The 20,323-nt window shown below is 40.8% G+C and overlaps 1 protein-coding gene across 12 annotated transcripts in view; it reads left to right on the top strand.

Moving 5' to 3' along the window:
- The window catches only part of PLS1 (plastin 1), a 134,995-nt gene that overhangs the window by 22,067 nt on the left and 92,605 nt on the right, over positions 1-20,323 (top strand). Inside the window, exon 1 of one of the 12 annotated variants that reach the window (XM_063611304.1) lies at positions 3,216-3,299. The exons of 10 other annotated variants lie outside the window; for them this stretch is intronic. The gene's annotated coding sequence lies outside the window, so the exon portion shown is untranslated. Of the gene's footprint in view, positions 1-3,215; positions 3,300-5,696; positions 5,755-20,323 lie in introns of those variants that run through there. One more of the 12 variants, XM_055295177.2, reaches the window with a different exon arrangement.

The raw sequence follows: 20,323 nt of genomic DNA, 5'->3' as shown, positions 1-20,323 counted from the left end.
GTCTTGCAGTGTTGTCTAGGCTGATCTCAAACTTTTAGCCTCAAGCAATCCTCCCACCTCAGCTTCCCAAAGCCCTGAGATTACAGGCATGAACCACTGCACCTGGCCTACCCTCATTTTCTAGATGAGAAAATTGAGGCTTAAAGAGATAGATAAAAGCATTTATCTGAGGTCACACAGTTTACAAGTGGCTGAGCTGAGATTTGACCCCAGGCCTATCTGACTTTATACACTGAGCGCTCAAATAACTTAATCAAATATCTTAACAAAAATGCAAAGCTGTTTCTGAGGTAACTCTAACAGATGCTTAGAATAGCCACAGGTTTCAGCTGGTGGAACCGCCAACATTCTGAGCCACATTTAAACCAAAACAACAGTGATAAATCATTCCTTTTTTTTTTTTTTTAATTCCACTTAGTCTTTATCTCCTTTTCTCTTGAAGCATTCCTTGAGAAAGGGACAGCAGCTTTTTCTCTGGGTACACCATTAAAGCCACTTCTGATCTGCTCCCACCCTCTTTTGGGGTGGAGCTGTGGTTGGGGAGTGAGTTGGTGGTCATCCAGGGGGTGTCTGTGGAGTTGGCAATGGGAAACTGGGAAGCTCACCTTGTGTAGGAGCCTAAGAACTCTGGAGTGACCAGGTATAAGGATTTCTTTCCCTGGGTGTCAGGATCCACTGCTGGAAGCTCCTGGAATATCTATGGATCATGAATCTAATCTCAGGCCTTTGAACTATGACCATAAACCCCCAGGAAGAATCCAGGTGTGAACACATTCTCTCCCAATTTTTAAGATCAGGGAGTTGTGAAGTCCCTGTGGACTAATTGGAGGTGGGTATAGATACCTCAGGAAAGGCCCCAGGTCAAAGACAAATAATTTAAAGGCCCCCCCCCCCCACCCCATAGGCCCCAGCTTTGACCTATGAGAAAATGTGCTTCTCTCCCTCCTCTTGATGAACCTAATTACATGGAGAACTTACTCTCCTGGGAGTCTCAAAATGGAACCCAGCTGACAGCGTGCTTCCCTCCCTTGCTGCCTGAGCTCTCTTTCCATTTCCTGGTTCTGCTTTACCTTCGCCTGAGTGGTTCTGTGTTCCCAGGGCCTCTTCTCTGGATATGAAAGGCAGGGCCAGCAGCTTCTGGCTTCACTGGGCTAATTTTTGTATTTTTAGTAGAGTCGGGGTTTCACCATGTTGGCCAGGCTGGTCGCCAACTCCTGACCTCAAGTGACTCGCCCGCCTCGGCCTCCCAGAGTGTTGAGGCTGAGTCCACCTCTGGCCCTCATTACTTCTCTCAACATTCAAAAGCTTGTCACTTCATCCAGTTCCGAATTAACATTTTACTCTGGCTGATGATGAACGTCGGGGAGAAAGAGAAAGAGACATTTGTGCTGCATACGGGTTTATTGGTTGTAAAATGGTTAAACAATTTTGATTGCTGGAAATTTTGCTGACGTGTAAGGTCACATGAGAAGTGAGGCTGTTCAACTTTGATCATCTGATTTCTTTTCAGCACTGTGTCTGAAAGTGCCTATGTGCCGTTTTTGTTGAGACATATGTAGCATGGCTTCTGTAAAGGCACGTTGCTTTTTATTATAGTAATATTGTGGGCACAGAAAGTGTGAGGAGTTAGATGATTGGGAGAGTTTTTTTCTTACTTAAAACACTTATTTCATCAGAAAATATTTCCTAGCAGAGTTAGACATAGCTTTGTTCATAAAGTCCAGTGGTGAAGGGACTTAAGACTTTACGATAAACTAAATTTTATGGTTGACTTTTGTGAGCAATTCACAGCTATAAAACTACGAGACTGGCTGGGCATGGTGGCTCATGCCTGTAATCCCAGCACTTTGAGAAGCTGAGGCAGGTGGATCGCTTGAGCTCAAGAGTTCAACTCCAGCCTGGGCAACATGGCAAAACGTCATCTCTACAAAAAAATTATCTGGGCATGGTGGCGTGTGCCTGTAGTCCCAGTTACTTATGCTGAGGTGGGAGGATCATTTTGAGCCCAGGAGGTTGAGGCTGCAGTGACCTGAGATTGTGCCACTGCACTTTAGCCTGAGTGACAAAGTGAAACCCTGCCTCAAAAAAAAAAAAAAAAAAACCTACAAGAATATCTGGGTGATAACTCACTGCACACAGACATGCCTCCTTCAAAAGATCCAAGCTGACCACGAAAAAAAAAAAAAAGAGAAACTGTCTTTTCTTGATAGTAAATTGGATGGAGACATTAGTAAGGTAGAATGTGTCTGAGGGGCTTCTTCATGATAAAAAGCAAAAGGTTTTGGGGTGTCATTGACTCAAAATATTAGCAGAAATCAGATTTACTCTATTATTGAGGAACACAATACATTAAATTGTTGATAGATCCAGTTTCAAGAAAGAAGATGTTTTTATTAAAAAAATGACAAAAGCTCCTTCAATTTTTTTGAGAACTAAGAAATAAGAGATTTTAGCAGTACTGCCAAAATAGAATTTGGATTTGAGTTTAAGACACTGGTAAATGTGTATGGAAGGATTGGTCTTGTTAATTACACCTTGGACCAAGGGCTGCTTGGAATGAATAAAAGAGGGAAAGGTTTAGACATGTAGAATCTCTAGGTTGATATCAAGTTAGTATTTATAACCTTTGTGAATAAACCAAAACCTCTCAAAGACTCCTGCTGTCTTTTCCTTGAGAGCACTCTGAATTCTTTCCTGGAGGTCTCCCTTTTCCTTCCCCTCTCCCCAGGTTTAAGATCATTGGGACATCCTTTTGGTCAAGGAAATGTTTCTAAGAGTGACCTAGTTATTGGAATTTTAAGTGTTAATCAGGTCAGTGAGGTGCCAGCTGTGAAACACAGCTCACAAAAACCCAATGATGTTTTTTATCAGAAGTTGTCATGGAAGTGAGTTAATTTTGGAAAACCAACAATAATAGCAATTTGCTTGATCCCTTTCTTATCCTCAAACAGCCAAATTAAATTCAAGATTATTGGCCGGGCGCAGTGGCTCACGCCTGTAATCCCAGCACTTTGGGAGGCCGAGGCGGGCGGATCACGAGGTCAGGAGATCGAGAACATCCTGGCTAACATGGTGAAACCCCATGTCTACTAAAAATACAAATAATTAGCCGACGTGGTGGCGGGTGCCTGTAGTCCCAGCTACTCAGGAGACTGAGGCAGGAGAATGGCGTGAACCCGGGAGGCAGAGCTTGCAGTGAGCCGAGATCGCGCCACTGCACCTCCAGCCTGGGCAGCAGAGCAAGACTCTGTCTCAAAAAAAAGAAAAAAAAAATTCAAGATTATTATCAGTGGAAAAAGGTAATCTGAAAATCTCTGAATGTTTAGTGGTCAATTAAAATGAGTCTTAGGGCAATTTAAAGTTTAGATACCTGAAACCAGTTGGCCTATGATCAGAACCATGGATGAGAAGTCAAAGTCTGTGATTCTGTTTCTGACCCCATGAGAAGGAAGGCCTTCTCTTCAGCTGTAGGTTTGATAATTAAACAAGATAGTGAATGTGAAAGTAACTAGTCAACTACAAGATAAAGAGGTAAGGCATTTATTGATGTTTAAAAAAGCTTTCTGATTTTGCTTTCTTTCACTGATAAGTGGCCAAGACTTAGAGAATGATTTGCCTGCTAGAGGTTGCCTGATTTGCAACTGGCAGAAATTAAACTCATAACTGTGTCTTGTAATTTCAACATTTGAAAAAATGTCAGGGTTTATTTATTTTTTTGAAACAGAGTCTTGCTCTGTTGCTCAGGGGCACAATCTTGGCTCACTGCAACCTTTCGCCTCCCGGGTTCAAGTGATTCTCCTGCTTCATCCTCTCCAGTAGCTGGGGTTACAGGCATACACCACCATGCCCAGCTAATTTTTGTATTTCTAGTAGAGACATGGTTTCTCCATGTTGGCCAGGCTGATCTCAAACTCCTGACCTCATGGGACTTCAGTCTAGCTCCAAATCTAGTGCTCTTCCAGTCAGTTCATATTTTCTTCTGTTACTGACTAGATAAAATAATTCCTCTATGAAATTTATATGCAATTTTTATAAAAGTCTAAATGTATTTTATGGCTAACCCTCAACTATGGAGCATGTTAACGGTAAAATGAGTTCTTGAAATAAGAGTTGATTAACATGGGAAAATATCCATCTCTTTCATCTTGAACAAAGTAGTTTTGTTTTAAAACTTATACTTCCTGCTATGTACATCTGGAATGTGTAGGATAAAAGATTAAACTTTCTAAATATTTTACAAAGTTATATTCTCCCTATGTGATATATATTGTTCTGTGGGAGACTAAGCCTTAATTGAAGTATTTCTGCAAGGTTACTATAAGCATTTCTCATGCCACTAGGACAATAAATAATGGGAGAACCCAAAACATTGTAATTTTCCTTTTTTTTGAGACGGAGTCTTGCTGTCACCCAGGCTGGAGTGCAGTGGCGCGATCTCGGCTCACTGCAGGCTCCGCCCCTGGGGTTCACCCCATTCTCCTGCCTCAGCCTCCTGAGTAGCTGGGACTACAGGCACCCACCACCACGCCCGGCTAATTTTTTGTATTTTTAGTAGAGACGGGGTTTCACTGTGTTAGCCAGGATGTTCTCGATCTCCTGACCTCGTGATCCGCCCGCCTCGGCCTCCTAAAGTGCTGGGATTACAGGCGTGAGCCACTGCGCCTGGCCAACATTGTAATTTTCTAGTAATTCAGAGGAAATGACTGAATCCTGAAGCATTGTACAGAAGGGTACACAACGATACCCATTTTTGCATGTTAATGTATTATTAAATATTAGTGGGAATATTCTGCATGCTATTTCACATCTCAGGCACACTTAAGGAAGACCTTGTGATGTGCACGTTGCTCATATAATCTAGACAGGATACCAAGATTCATTTAGAACTTCTTTATGCACAGTTTTTTTTGAGTATGTTATGTCCCGAGGCATTAAGGTATTACTAAAGCAAGCATCAGGACTTCTCAGAGAAATTAAAGGTTTCATATCAACCACACGTTGTCAAAATCTTCACTTCGAATAGGATTAAATGATGTTTCATCAGTATTCTTGGCACACATGACATTGTTTTTAAAATAAGTTTTATTACTCTTGGCTGTGACAGTTTCTCAGACTTTCCTTAATACCATACAGTTCCGCAATTTAAACTGTATAGTCAGTTTTACAATATTTTCATTACCCTGTATTCATTAGCACTTTCCTCATTTTTTACTACCTCCTCCCCAGCTGCCCCTACCCTAGGCAATGCCAAATCTACTTTCTGTCTATAGATTTGCCTATTCTTGACATTTCAAATAAATGGAATCATATAATATGTGGCCTTCTGCGTCTGGCTTATTTCACTTAGCACAATGATGTCAAGGTTCATTCATGCTGTAGCACATATCAAGACTTCTTTTAATGGCTGTGCATAATATGCCATTGTGTGGACATACCACATTTTATGTATTCATCCTTCAGTTCATAGACACTGGGGTTGTTTCTTCTTTTGGGCTATTATGAATATTGTTGCTGTGAACTTTAGTGAACTGGTTTATTAGGGGCATTTATTTTCATTTCTCCTGGGCATATACCTAGAAGTGGAATTGCTGGGTCATATCACTTCGCATTTCGAGGAACTGCCAAACCGTTTTCTGGAGCAGCTGCACCATTTTACATTCCTACCAGCAATGAATGGAAGTTCCTGTTTCTCCACATCCTCACCAGCACTTTATTATCTGTCTTTTAAATTGTGGCCATTTTAATACATGTGAAGTAAGTATCCCATTGTAATGACTTAAAAAAAAACTAATAGACTTTATCTTTTAGAACTGTTTCAAATTTACAAAGAAATGAAGCAGATGAAACAGTGCTCCCATATACTCCCACACTGACATACTGTTACCCTATTATTAACATCTTTTTTTTTTTTTTGAGACGGAGTCTTACTTTGTCACCAGGCTGGAGTGCAGTGATACCATCTCGGCTCACTGCAACCTCTGCCTCCTGGGTTCCAGCGATTCTCCTGCCTCAGCCTCCTGAGTGGCTGGTACTACAGGCATGTGCCACCACGCCCAGCTGATTTTTGTATTTTTAGTAGAGATGGGTTTCACCATGTTGGCTAGGATGGTCTCGATCTCTGGACCTCATGATCCACCCTCCTCGGCCTCCCAGAGTGCTGGGATTACAGGCGTGCACCGCTCTGGGCCGTATTATTAACATCTTACATTAATTAGTATGACATGTTTGTTACAATTAATGAACTGATCTTGTTATATTATTATTAACTAAAGTCCTTAGGTTATTCATATTTCCTTTGTTTTTAGCCAAAATCCCTTTTCTGTTCCAGGATCCCATCCAGGATACCACATGACATTTAGTTACTGTGTCTCCTTAGGCTCTCCTTGGCTGTGACAGTTTCTCAGACTTTCTTTGTTTTTTGATGATCTGGAGAGTTTTGAGGAATAGCAATCAGGTACATTGTAGAATGCCTCTATGTTGGAATTTGTCTGAATTTTTTTTTTTATCATTAGCCTGTGGTGACATTGATTTTTAGTATTCAGGGCAACTTGATCAGAATTGGAAATCAGCAGAATGTGGTTGACGGGAAATTAATTTATTTTTATTTTTAAAATTTATCCTATTTTATTTATTTTTAGAGACAGGGTCTGCCATGTTGCCCATGCTGGTCTCAAACTCCTGGGCTCAGGCAATTCTCCCACTGTGGCCTCCCAAACTGCTGGGATTATAGGCATGAGCCACCCACTATGCCTGGCTGGGAAACTCTTAGGAATTTTAAAAATTCAGTTGCCTCTGGAAGATGAGCAGACATTGAGAAAACTCAAGATATGTTTTACTAACGAGCTTGATCACATTGGAAGATGATCAAATTAGGTAGTGGAGTTTATCTTCATGACTATTATGAGACAGCATCTAACCTAAAGGTAAAGCCAAAGATACATTTTTCATTGCTTTAAGAGAATATTGTTTTGCTTGTAATAAGACATGAAGTTAATAGAAATTCAGATTAACTTTCAGAATTCCATAGCACTATGGCAGTGAGCATCCAATGTATATTGAGTACTTCCACTTACATCAATCCCAGTAATTCTCAAAATGCTTTGTGAAGGGAGTAGGAACTGAGGCTCAAAGAGGCTGTGTCATTTGGACTGAGACTCACACAGCTTGTCAGTAGAAGAGCTGAGATTTGAACTCAGGGCTGTGGAAGCCTATATTCTGCTGCCTACCAGACTCCAGAGTTTCCAGTGGTTTTAAATCATGAATGTATCAAAGGACACAGGCTTGAGTCCTTATCTTACTGGATATTTTTACTGGCAGCCAAAGGAGATAGCATCTCTCTGTGTTTAAGGCCCCACTGAAATTGGTTGGTCTGATTAACAGCATACCTGTTGACTGCTAACAAAGGGAAACTAAGCTAGCTTTGTCTGGGGCACTAATTCCTGCCACATGTCTTCTGCAAATGAAGCCCAAGGGTCATAAAGCGGGCAATGAGCTATGTGGGAGAACAACATTAGCTGAGTATGTTTGCCAGCGGTTACATTGCTCAATGTATGTCTTAGTTACCTCTCAAGTTTTTTCAATAAGTGAGTGTCAGAGAGGATTTGATTGTAAATATTTATCTTTAAATTGGAGTAGATGTGGTAATAATGTGTGAATGCACTTGAAATGAAATAATAAAGTTGCATAGATAGTTGTCTGAGGAAGGTTTGGAAAATTTCTCTGCTTATTCAGCTAATTTTTGTAAACTGCCCAAGATGATTGATCACAGATTAATACAAAGTTTCTTTCTATACTACCAAAATATCAGATTTTATGTATTAGTCAAGATAGAGTAGTCTGTGCTGCAATAACAAATTAACCATGACATCTTCATTACTGTCTTGCTCATGTAAATGTCAGTGTTTATTGGCTGTTCTCCAGGGCAGCTCACCTATATGCAATGACTCAGAAATCCAGGCTGCTGTGATTTTTGTAACTTCGCTTTCTTAACATGGGGCTTTCAAGTGGTCCCACCAGAGGAAGGGGAACTGGATGGTCACGTACCAGCTCTGAAATGCTTTGGCCTAGAGTGACAAAAATCACTTTGACTCACAGCCTATTGGCTAGAACTAAGCTCATCGCCCTGCTTAATAGCAAGGGCCTAGAAGTGAGAGGGAGCACATGGGTATTCAGTGAACAATAAATGCCTTTTGCATCCCTGGTTTTAGAGCAACAGAAGTAGTTAAATCGTTTGCCAAAGTCTCTTCAGTAGAGATAGAAAAGTGGACTGAATATTTAGTGATAATTACTTGATAAAAAATTATAAGTGAATTTTGCCGTAAACTATTAACATTTGCAATAATTTATGTATGGCTGATTTAGCAACCTGATTTCCATTTGTGGATATGGTTATACCTTCTAAGGGTATAACAATAAAGTTAGCTTCTTTTACATTATAATACTTCAGCTGATGGTGCTGATGATCAAAGCTTGTATGTATGTACGTATTTATTTTGAGATGGAGTCTTGCTCTTTTGCCCAGGCTGGAGTACAGTGGTGCCATCTTGTCTCATTGCAATCTCCACCTCCCTGGTTCAAGCGATTCTCCTGCCTCAGCCTCCCGAGTAGCTGGGATTACACGCACAGGCCACAATACCCAGCTAATTTTTGTATTTTTAGTATAGCTGGGGTTTCACCATGTTGGCCAAACTGATCTCAAATTCCTGACCTCAGTTGATCCATCTACCTCGGCCTCCCACAAAGCTTGTATTCATTAAGTATGTCCTATGTGCCAGGTACTCTAAGTGTTTTATATGAATTACGTTAATTTAGATTGGGCACTGCAGTTTCATCTCTATGGTAAATATTCTCCAGTTCCTTCAATTTGCCTTGTTTGAATGGTGCCTAGATTAGACCCATCACCATGCAGATAGCTCCCCTCTAGAAACCAGATTGTCACTAAGTTACCTTAAAAATAGTGCTCCATAGGTTGAATGTGACACTCTGGATATTGTCTAACTAGCACAGAGTACAGTAAGATCTAACATTTACTGTGATTCGGATCATACTTAAATATAGCAGCTTAAGACTTTGTAAACCTTTTAAGCAGCCATATCTAAAAATAAGCTTAAGGTGAACTAAGCCCATAGGATTTTTTTTAATATAATTTTTTCCCAAATGAATTATCCTGTGTTTTTGTGATTCTAATATTGTCTTAAAATGGATATATTTGATGAACGCAGAATTCTCTTGTTAGTTTGTCCTTTTGATGTCCCCTTTCCCTACTCTCTTCAGTGTGGCCTCAAATTCCACCATTAGAATGATAGGATGACAAAGACTCTCGCTAGGCCACACAGACTGGGGCAGTCCTCTCTTACTCAGTTTTCAAAAAGGCTCTTGGTTGTTTGAGCACAACTATCTTTACCACATATGAGGAGCCCCATCTCAGGCTTTTCATGTTGATTCCACATTCATTCATCAAAAACCTGAACACAATTTTGGGCTAGGCCTCATCTGTCTCTACCATTGTAGAGCTAACAGTCTAGACCAGAAGTTGGCAAACTTTTTCTATAAGGGGCCAAGTAATAAATATTTTAGGCTTTGTGTTTCATATGGTCTCTGTCTCTGCTACCTAACTCTGCCCTTGTAGCATGAAGCCTGCTATAGACAATATGTTCATGAATAAGCCTAACTGTCTTCCAATAAACTTTATTTGTGGCCATTGAAATGTTAATTTCTTGTAATTTTCCCTTGTCACAAATTATTATTCTTTTGATTTTTCTCTTAGTTGTTTAAGAATGTAAAAACTGTTTTTAGTTCACAGGTTATATGCAAGCAGGCAGTGGACCAGATTTGGCCTTCAGGCTGAGTTTGTCAACCCCCTGGTCTAGAATGAGCTCTGTGTTATTTTATTCTCACAAATACATACTGAACTGCCTTAATAATTACTTAAATTGGTCAAGCATGGTGGCTCATGTCTGTAATCCCAACACTTTGAGAGGCCAAGGTAGAGGATCATCTGGGGCCAAGAATTCAAGACCAGCCTGGGTAACATAGTGAGATCTTGTCTCTACAAAAAATTTAAAAATTAGCCAGATATTGTGGCATGTGCCTGTAGTCTTAGCTACTCGGGAGGCTGAGGCAGGAAGGCCACTTGAGCCCAGGAGTTTGAGGCTGCAGTTAGCCATGATCGTACCACTGTACTGCAACCTTGGCAACAGAGCAAGACCTTGTCTCCCCAAAATTTTTAAAAAATAGTATTATATATAGTATGTATGTAGTATTAATAGTATATATTATATACTATTATATAGTATTATATGGTAGTATATAGTATACGTACCTACTATATACATAAGTGCACACACATATTGCTTTTGAGGACCATTGATTTTATGATAATCGTGAATCACCAATATTGAAAATAATACCTAATATCCATTGGGCATTTACTATTACATATTTTAGGCCTTTTTCTAAGCCTTTTGCTATTTGTTTTAATTAAGTCTCCCTGAAACTGTATGAAGTTGGTATTATTATCTTCTTAACTTTTTAGCTATGAAACCAAGACTCAGGTTAAATGACTTGTTTAAGGTGATGTAGTTAGTAAGAAGCAGACATTCTCAAGAATTCTAACTCTAAAGCCAGTGCTCTCAATGACATATTATGCCTCTCTAGGTACTGAAATATATGTGCAAAAGTCATTAGGCCATTTTTTTATTACGATGTAAGAAAATAGAAGTAAAGATTAAAAAATTATTTTTCCTAAGAAACAAGTACATCATTGAAAGACGAATTTAGCAAATAAGTGCTTTAATAGTTATCACTGATTTAACTTTAACTTGTTGCTGTCCATGAGAAAAGATAATCAACTCCAACTCTAACTCAGGATAAACAGCATGCTGAGATCTTTCCCTTTTCTGAACTTAATTAACGCTGATAATCGGGGCAGGGCTGGATTTACAGTGTAATGATGTATCGTGTCCAGTGCCAAAATCATAATACAGATACGTTGTATTTGTATATAAGGTTTAGAGAATGCTCTGTTGTATGTGGTAAGGGATGTGAAAGTGCTTTGTGACCTGCAAATCATATTCCAAAGGGATCATTGTTCATCATCCCAGTGGCTCATTCCACTGTATAGATATAGCCTTAGTCCTACCTTCATTATTGCTTTAGTTGGATCGGTAGAAAAGGTTAGATCTCAAGTAAACATAACTGAAAGATTCCTAGTGGACCATTTAAAATTTCCCTTCGCCAGCCAGTTGTGGTGTTGTGCACCTGTAATCCTAGCTACTCAAGAGGCTGAGGTGGGAGGATCAGTTGGAGCCCAGGAGCTGGAGTCTAGCCTGGTCAATACAGCAACACCCTGTCTCAGAAAAAGAAAAAAAAATCCCTTATGTAATTTTGAGCCTGTTTTATATTTAATTTTTATTTTTTTTTGAGACAGAGTCTCAGTCTGTCACCTAGGCTGGAGTGTGGTGGCACGATCTTGGCTCACTGCAACCTCTGCCTCCTGGGTTCAAGCGATTCTCCTGCCTCAGCCTCCTGAGTAGCCGGGATTACAGGCATGCACCACCATACCTAACTAATTTTTGTATTTTTAGTAGAGACAGGGTTTCACCCATGTTGGCCAGGCTGGTCTCAAACTCCCGACCTCAGGTGATCTGCCCGCCTCGGCCTCCCAAAGTGCTGGGATTACAGGCATGAGCCACCATGCCCGGCCAATTTTCAGTCTGTTTTATGTTGAACCAGGAGAAAAGGACTAGAGAATCTATTCTCATCCTGGGAAGTCTGAGAAAAAAGAGAAGTAGGATCAGATACAGTTTATTTTCCCATTTAAGTTCTGGTCTTAGGGCTGGGCGCCGTGGTTCACGCCTGTAATCCCAGCACTTTGGGATGCCAAGGAGGGCAGATCACTTGAGGCCAGGAGTTCAAGACCAGCCTGGCCAATGTGGTGGAACCCCGTCTCTACCAAAAAAATTCAAAAATTAGCCAGCTGTGGTGGTTCAAGCCTGTAACCCCAGCTATTCGGGAGGCTGAGGCAGGAAAACTTGAACCTGGGAGGCAGAGGTTGCAGTGAACTGAGATCATGCCGTTGTACTCCAGGCTGGCTTCTGTCTCAAAAGAAAAAGAAAAGTTTTCAACTTAAAAAAAGAAAAGAAAAAAGCTAAGTTCTGGTCTTAGAAGGAAAGAGGTATGAAGGAGAAGGAAGTATTTTGAAAAGAACATATTATTTACCTTGATGCTGACTCACTAATCTAATCTTGTGGGCAAAGACCAAGAATTCAAAAGATACCCACACTTGTGCCACCCTGGGGTGCGTCTCTTGCTGTAACACTGAGGTCATAGGATGGCACAGTAGTATCTTCAACCAGCTCATTGTACATGGAAATAACAGATGATTCAAGACAAGAAAAGATCTTTGTACACTTTTATTGCACTGTGATTATTTCCTGTTACATAAAAATTCTCCTCTAAGCTACTCTGTAGTAGAGCTTATTGCTAAATGAAGAGGACTACCAGGTGACAGGGGCTTTCTGAAAACAGCATACTTTTATTTGCTTTATGTATAATTAAAAATTAGGTGCACCATAAAATTCTATATTTGGTACCTTCTGATTATGGAATTTCTGTCCTGTAACAATACAGGATATGGCTACTTTTTCTTTCATTAGTCCAGATCTTTTAAGGAACTAGAAACGTTAAAAAGAGGATTGCCTTTTTATTTTGAGTCCCTTTACCATCTCTCTCCTCACCCTCTGTGAGTCAGGCCACTTTGGGATTTGCCATTTGTTCATGATCTGTACAATTACAGCTTCATGACTGGAAATGGAAGCAACCACCAGCTGAGGAGGAAAAAGAATACCTATGTTCTTTCTCTCAACAGCACCATACCATATAATTTCAGCTCAGGGATAGCTCAGGAAATTAGCAGTGGCAGGCAGTAGAGCTTACACTTAACTACCAAGGGTAGAAGGGTGTGTAGAAGGGGGTGGTCATTCAGGTATGCTCTGTGGAAGAAGGCAGTGAAAGAATGAGGATGGCAGGGAATCACAAGGCCTGTGCCAGACTTCAAGGTTCACGTGTTATCTAGAGGGTACAGCAACCCTGGCTTAGTCCAGTGTTACCATATAGGAATGTGGGTGCAGTATTGCCAGACATTCTGATTTTAAATGAAAAAAACAGAAATCTGAATTTTATGCTAATCTAATTTTTATATATTTGCTCCAAAATTAAAAAAAAAAAAAATCCAACACTCAATGAGCCACAGAGGACATGTGTCCAGGCAGTTTTGTCCCTTTGACAGCCAGGAGAGGCTCTTAGTTTGGTGAAGGAGGAGTTACAAGAGCCTGTGATGGGTGCCCCAGGAGTATGGCAGCTATACAGTGTGAGACCTGGCCTGGGCTCCACCTGCTGCTTTCTTTTTCTGTTTTGTGGAGGAGGGTGTGTTTTAATTCTGCTTAAGGAAAATCTTTCGCTCTCCAGATTTCCTTCCTGGAGAAAGAGGGGCTGGAAGTGTTGAATGCTGTTGGGGACTTCAAGAGCTGGGTGGGGCTAGGCAATGGTGAGGCAAGCCTGGCTATACTACGGGTCTCAAGGCAGGGTGTCATTTGAAAATTGAGACAGAGAAGCATCCATCTGCAGGATCTGGGTAGGGTGGGCAGAACACAGAACAGAAACAGAGCTTCCAGACCCAAGAATGGGAAAGGAGGATAGAGTGGGGGTAGTTAAGAGGTGCCCAAGGCACTGAAGAATAGCCCCAGGTCTTGGCTTAGTTGTGAGTGGGAAGGAAGCTGTTGAGGCAGCCAACATGGTCTGGACAATTGTTGATGATTGACCCAGAGAAGTGCTGTAGGCTGAATTTCTTGAAGACTGTGTTATCTTCTCTCCATTTACATTACTTTGGTGGGTGGTAAAAGCATGTTCCACAGGAGCAAGAACATTATTCAGTGTATACAGATGATGACATCTGGCTTCAGCATTATGGCTGAGACAAGGCAGGGTCACTCTGCTTCCAGAGTGAGGTCACAGACTTTGGAATTCCTAGTTATATTCCCGATCCTTCAACAATCATGATCATGATGGATGCTCTTGAGGGGCCTGATAATTCAGACTCTTCTTCCTTTTATTTTTTGAACCAACTGAGAAATAGATACAGGTCTCTCAAATGGAGTTTGAAATGTCAACTTTATTCTTGGTGGAGCTGGACCAGGATTGCAGCCTGGGCCTGTGGCCAAATGGCCTTCCTAATATCCTTCTTCCCAGAAGCTTAACATCTACTCACCACATCCCAGGGAAACCTAGTGAACAATTGCCTCTGGGTCTTTTACCATGTGGAGGAAGAGGAGAGCTTGTGTCCTGAGGGCAAGCAGATGCTGAAGAGGGAAGGGGCAAACCATGTAAGGACAGTGATGTTTAGCACTTTACCCCACCCCACTCCATAAAAACCACTGTAGCTCCATTGAATATAGCAGTGGTTTTTTAAAAGTGTGGTCCCCAGACAAGCAGCATTAGCATTACCTTGAAGCTTACTAGACATGCAGACTTTTGGTTTCCATTCCAGACAAACTGAATCAAAGATTCTGGAGGATGGACCCAGGAGTCTGTTTTAACAAGCGCTTTTGGTGATTCTATTGCATTTAAAGTCTGAGAACTATTGCAGTAGGGGAATGAGTTTCAGTGGGCCCAAGACACTTACTGTCTCTCCAGTGAGGTAAATCAGTTTCCATTTTATGGAGGAGAGTGAGAGAGAAATGCAAAGAGGCCAAAGGTGCTGCTTTGACAATAGGTCCTCATGGAAACATAAAGATAAGGGTTTCCCCCAACAGATAATCCTGCCCTGTAGTCTGGAAGATGATAGTTTGAGAAAAAATGCAAGAGCAAACATGAAGACTTTCTTCAGATGCCGCTTTTCTCATTTGTTAATGTTTTCTACCTTTTCTATAAAGGATAAGGTAGAGAAAAAAGAATGATGGAGGAAGGCACACTAGCAGGAAGAGAAAGAACACTAAATGATATAGAAAATAATAGGTATTGTGTTTCTTCCTTTACAATTAATCACTTATTTTTCTATATTATTGATTGAATTTTTAGTCTCTGATTTGTTTTTCTAGTTGTGACTCCAACAACAGGCCATTTGACTGTGATCATGTCAGTATGGACTGCAGTGCTGTTTGCTTTTTGTATCTATTCATTTTCATGTTGAATTGTGTGTATTGTTTAGTGACACTATAATTATTATTATTATTATTATTATTGATGGAGCCTCACTGGGCCACCCAGGCTGAAGTACAATGGCACGATCTCAGCTCACGGCAACCACTGTCTCCCGGGTTCTAGCGATTCTCCTGTCTCAGCCTCCTGAGTAGCTGGGATTACAGGCACCCGCCATCATGCCTGGCCAATTTTTATATTTTAGTAGAGGTGGGGTTGCACCATGTTGGCCAGGCTGTTCTTGAACTCCTGACCTCAGGTGATCCATCAGCCCAGGCCTCCCAAGTTGCTAGGATTACAGGTGTGAGCCATCACACCCGGCCAGTGACACAATTATTTATGTCCTTCATATTCACCTGGAGTTCAGATTATTCAAATTGCTTTGTAACCTTGAGTAGGTCATTTAATTGCAGTTTCAACAGTCTTCAAATCACAATGGACCATTAGCCCAGTTAGCCACTAAAATAGCCAGTGATGGCAGGTGCTTGTCACAATAATCCATATAGTTGGCATTTCATATTTTAAGGTTAAAAACGGGATACATTTCCAAAATGTTGTGATTAGGAAGATTTTTTTTTTTTTTTTTGCTTTAGCCAACCTTTTTAGAGGTTTGGAATAAAATTATGCCCCCTTGGGTACATATAGCCTTAACTAGACATGGATGCCAACCTCTTGTAAACACGCTCAAGTCCTTGCAGTCCAGAATGGAAGCTTGTTTCCATTAAATGTTTAGTCTTTCCAGATACTGTTACAGGAATGAAAAATGCTAAAGAATTCAAGCTGCCTCTGATTTCATCTGAAAATGGAATTATGGTGGTAGTGATCATCATATTAACTGAGTAGTTACCATGTTCCAAGAACTGTGCTTAATCTGTCATGACCCTGTGGGCAGGTAGGTCTTTCATTCCTTTTATACAGATGAGAAAACTGAGGCACAAAGAACTTAACTGACTTGCCAAAAGCACCCCATCTGTGCTTGAGAAACAGGAGCAGACTCAAATCCAAGTCTGCTGATATCAAAGCTATGTCCTTAATCATCTAGTCTGCTAGATGGGCTAACTCCTGGGCTAACTCCTGACAAGATTTGCACTTGGGGCCTTGATCAGCATAGCAGAGGTCTCAGGTAGTTAGTTGGTGGGAGAAATGGGGAGTGCTTCAGTAGTATTAATCATTTGTTCAAGGAAAAAATTCAGAAATCCTTATTTTAGATCTCATTCAGATTCCTAGGCCCCATGCTAAAACTTCTGAATGAGACTCTTTGGGTTGAGACCCAGGAATCTGCATTCAAAATAAGATCCACATGTTGATTTTATGACTAATGAAAAACTACTACACCTGGCGGGACTTAGTGGCTCAGTCCTGTAATCCTAGCACTTGGGGAGGCTGAGGCAGGTGGATCACTTGAGGTCAAGAGTTTAAGACAAGCCTATTCAGTATGGTGAAACCCCATCTCTACTAAAAATACAAAAATTAGCCGGGCTTGGTGGCATGCGTCTGTAATCCCAGCTACTCGGGAAGCTGAGGCAGGAGAATTGTTTGAACCCAGGAGGCAGAGGTTGCAGTGAGCCGAGATCGCGCCACTGCACTCCAGCCTGGGCAACAGAGCGAGACTCTGTCTCAAAAAAGAAAAGACAACTACTGCACCTAATTGCTAGGCATCATTTCATGTCTATTTCAGTAATCTCTGGGACCCAATCTCTCAGGAAGGGTTAAGACAAAGGTATCCCTGATCATCATTATTGGCAGAATCTTGAGTATTTTTATTTTCGTAGTGTTTTTCTTTTTAAGCTCCTACACCAAATATTTGACTAACATCTAATATGTATATGTTATTGGAGGGAAAATTTATTTAAGGAGAACTGTAAAATCAACATTGATCTCTCCCCTTAAACAAACTCTGCCTACCCCTCACTCTGCTGCATCTCCCAGATGATAGCTGTTGTCTCGTGGACAATCCAAGGCCAAGGTGATAAGAACATCCCATTCTGAATAAAACTATCTGAGCCTGTATTAGCTTTCTATTGCTCCCATAACAAACTACCACAAGTTTAGCAACTTAAACAATACAAATTTATTATCTTACAGTTCTGTAGGTCAGAAGTTTAACACAGGTCTCGCCAGGCTAAAGTCAACACAGCAGGACTGTGTTCCTTTCTGGAGGCTCTAGGGGAGAATCGTTTTCATGGCTCATTTGGGTTGCTGGCAGAATTCGGTTTCTTTTGATGGTAGGCCTGAGATCTCCATTTTCTTCTTGGATGTAAAGGGAAGGCCATCCCCAGCTTCTAGAGGCCACCTGCATTCCTTGGCTTATGGTTCGTTTCCTTCGTCTTCATAGCCAGCGACAGTCGGTCAAGCCCCTCTCATACTTTGAATCTTTCCTCCTCCTCCTTCTGTTTCATCTCTCTGAGCCAGCAGAGAAAGGTTCCCTGCTTTTAAAGACTCGTGATTAGATTGGGCCTGCCCAAATAATCTAAGACAATCTGCCTCATCTCAAGGCCTATACCCTTAATGAACATCTGCAAAATCCGTTTTGCCATGTAAGGTGCCATATTCACAGGTTCTGGGGATTAGGATGCAGACATCTTTGGGGGACGGGGTATTATCCTGCCTGCCACAGATGTGTTGTCTGCCTTTGTTGACAAATAAGATAGCGGTGGTTATCACTACCAGCAGGGCTCCAAGCATTCATGTTGATGTACATGAGAAAATGTGACTTAACTGGATATCTTTCTAAATAGAAAACATTTCAGGGCCAGATTCCAAAACAAATAGTTTTGAAAAGGATGTTTCAGGGCTTTTGTGTAGTGAAGCAGAGCTGCCACAACATTTATCTCCGTGAGTAGGAAAGGAAGGCAATTCACATTGAGCCTGCTTCTCTGGTAGCTGGGATTCAGAAAAAAATTCTGATATGAAAGAGGCACACCCATTCAGCCAGAATATTTGCTTTTTGTGACTCATTGCCTGCCATATGCTCCCCTGCTTCCGCACCTTTGTTCATGCACTTCCAGCTGCTTGGTGTGCCCTTATGTCTACCAGTTTATCTGTGATACATATTTATGACAAGTTTTGACACCTACTTATTCTAGGAAACATTTTCCAAGATGCTAAAAGTATGGAATCTACTCATTTTTCCCAAAAACTGAAGTAAAATGCTAAAAAGAATCCATGTTATCTGCCAGATTTCCAAAGGCTGTTTTTGAGTTCTTCTTTATGATATTTTCCTCCATAAATGCATACAGCATTAAAGAAGCCCCTGCAGCATCTTGGAGATAGTAAGTACTTTGTAACTACTTAGTGATTTGAAGTACTAAATCTAAGTAATTGATTATATTATCTTTATACCAAAAGTCTGCAAGATGTGTGTATGTATTGTGTCCTTAGAATATTCTAAACAAAAGAACATTGCCAATAATGTCTCATATAAGCAAGTAAAACTGGGATTGTTAGAGGTGAGGTTTCCAATTCATCTTTTTCTAAATATGTTAATTCATATTCTGTCAGATTACTCAGAGGTATAATGGGCAAGGGAGTGGACTTTTTTCTTCTATTTTTTAATGTGATGTATATATGCAGAAAAACATAAAAATTATGTGTATAGCTTGATGAATTTTCACAAATGGCTACTCCCACAGTCAGCACCCTATCGAGAAACCAGAATTACTCCTGGCTCCCCAGAAACTCTCTGGTTGCTTTCCAGTTGCTGTCATTCTCAGGGGTCATCACTACCCTGATGCTTCAGAAGTTTGAGAAGTAGACTTTTTTTTTTTTTTTTTGAGGCAGAGTCTTGCTCTGTCACCCAGGCTGAAGTGCAGTGGCACAATCTCGGCTCACTGCAATCTGCCTCCCAGGTTCAAGTGATTCTTCTGCCTCAGCCTTCCAAGTAGCTGGGATTACAGGTGCCTGCCACCATGCCTGGCTAATTTTTTTGTATTTGTAGTACAGACGGGGTTTTGCCATGTTGGCCAGGCTGGTCTCAAACTCCTGACCTCAGGTGATCCACCCGTCTCAGTCTCCCAAAGTGTTGGGGTTACAGGCGTGAGCCACCATGCCAAGCCTGAGAAGTAGACTATTTTTAAGATGCAGAAAGATATTCTCACAGATGATATGACAATCTTAGAAACAAATCTCTAAGCAAATGTTTATGGGTTTATAGAGATTTTTTTTTAAATGTGACTCCTGCCCTGAAGGTGCATTTAAACATGGAATAGTAAATTCTTTTCTAAATGTTCTTGTTTTATCAAATAGTTTGAGTTACAGATACAACTGTGATTCAGTTTATTATTTTCCAGTATTTATTGAGTACTTGTGATGATTCAAAATACTTACGCCTCAAATATTCATAGGCTGTTAAAACCGCACCATACAGGCCTTGTGTACTGGCTCATGCCTGTAATCGCAGCACTTTGGGAGGCCAAGGCGGGCAGATTACTTGACGTCAGGAGTTTAAGACAGTTGGCCAACATGGTGAAACTCTGTCTCTACTAAAAATACAAAAATTAGCTGGGTGCGGTGGCAGTTGCCTGTAGTCACAGCTACTAGAGAGGCTGAGGCAGAAGAATGCTTGTACCTGGGAGGGGCAGATGTTGCAGTGAGCCGAGATCGCACCCCTGTACTCCAGCCTGGGCGACAGAGTGAGACTCTCTCAAAAAAATAAAATAAAGAACAAACAAGAACTGCACTATACACTTGGCCCTGATCAGTGACTTGGCACCATATCATTTTCTACATAGTTGTTATTAAGATCAAATTAAAAATTTTTTCAGTATTTTTTTCTGGAATTTTGGTTTAGACTCATAGTAGATATTGAAGAATATATTGTCAGCAAAAGTGGCAGTCTCCATACTGTACATTTTAACTGTCTACTGTGACATTTCCCAACAAAGTGGAAATTGAAATTGCTTGTAACAAAATGGAATGGGTAAACTCTTAGAGCAATTGGATTCACAGCTATAATGTCCCTCATTATACCACAGAGGGTAATGTCCCCATCTACCCTCTGTGTTCAAGGATGTTTGCTGAAGCGTTATTTCTGAAAGTAAAACATAGGAACCACCTTAGTTAGCAACATGAATGCTTAAATAAATCATGGTATAGTCATAACATGGACTGTTATGAAGCATGAAAGGCA

This window comes from Symphalangus syndactylus, chromosome 10 (genome assembly GCF_028878055.3).
Source record: "Symphalangus syndactylus isolate Jambi chromosome 10, NHGRI_mSymSyn1-v2.1_pri, whole genome shotgun sequence".
Taxonomy (NCBI): domain Eukaryota; kingdom Metazoa; phylum Chordata; class Mammalia; order Primates; family Hylobatidae; genus Symphalangus; species Symphalangus syndactylus.
Note: the sequence above shows the minus strand (reverse complement) of the source record. Positions and strands in the feature narration are given on the sequence as shown.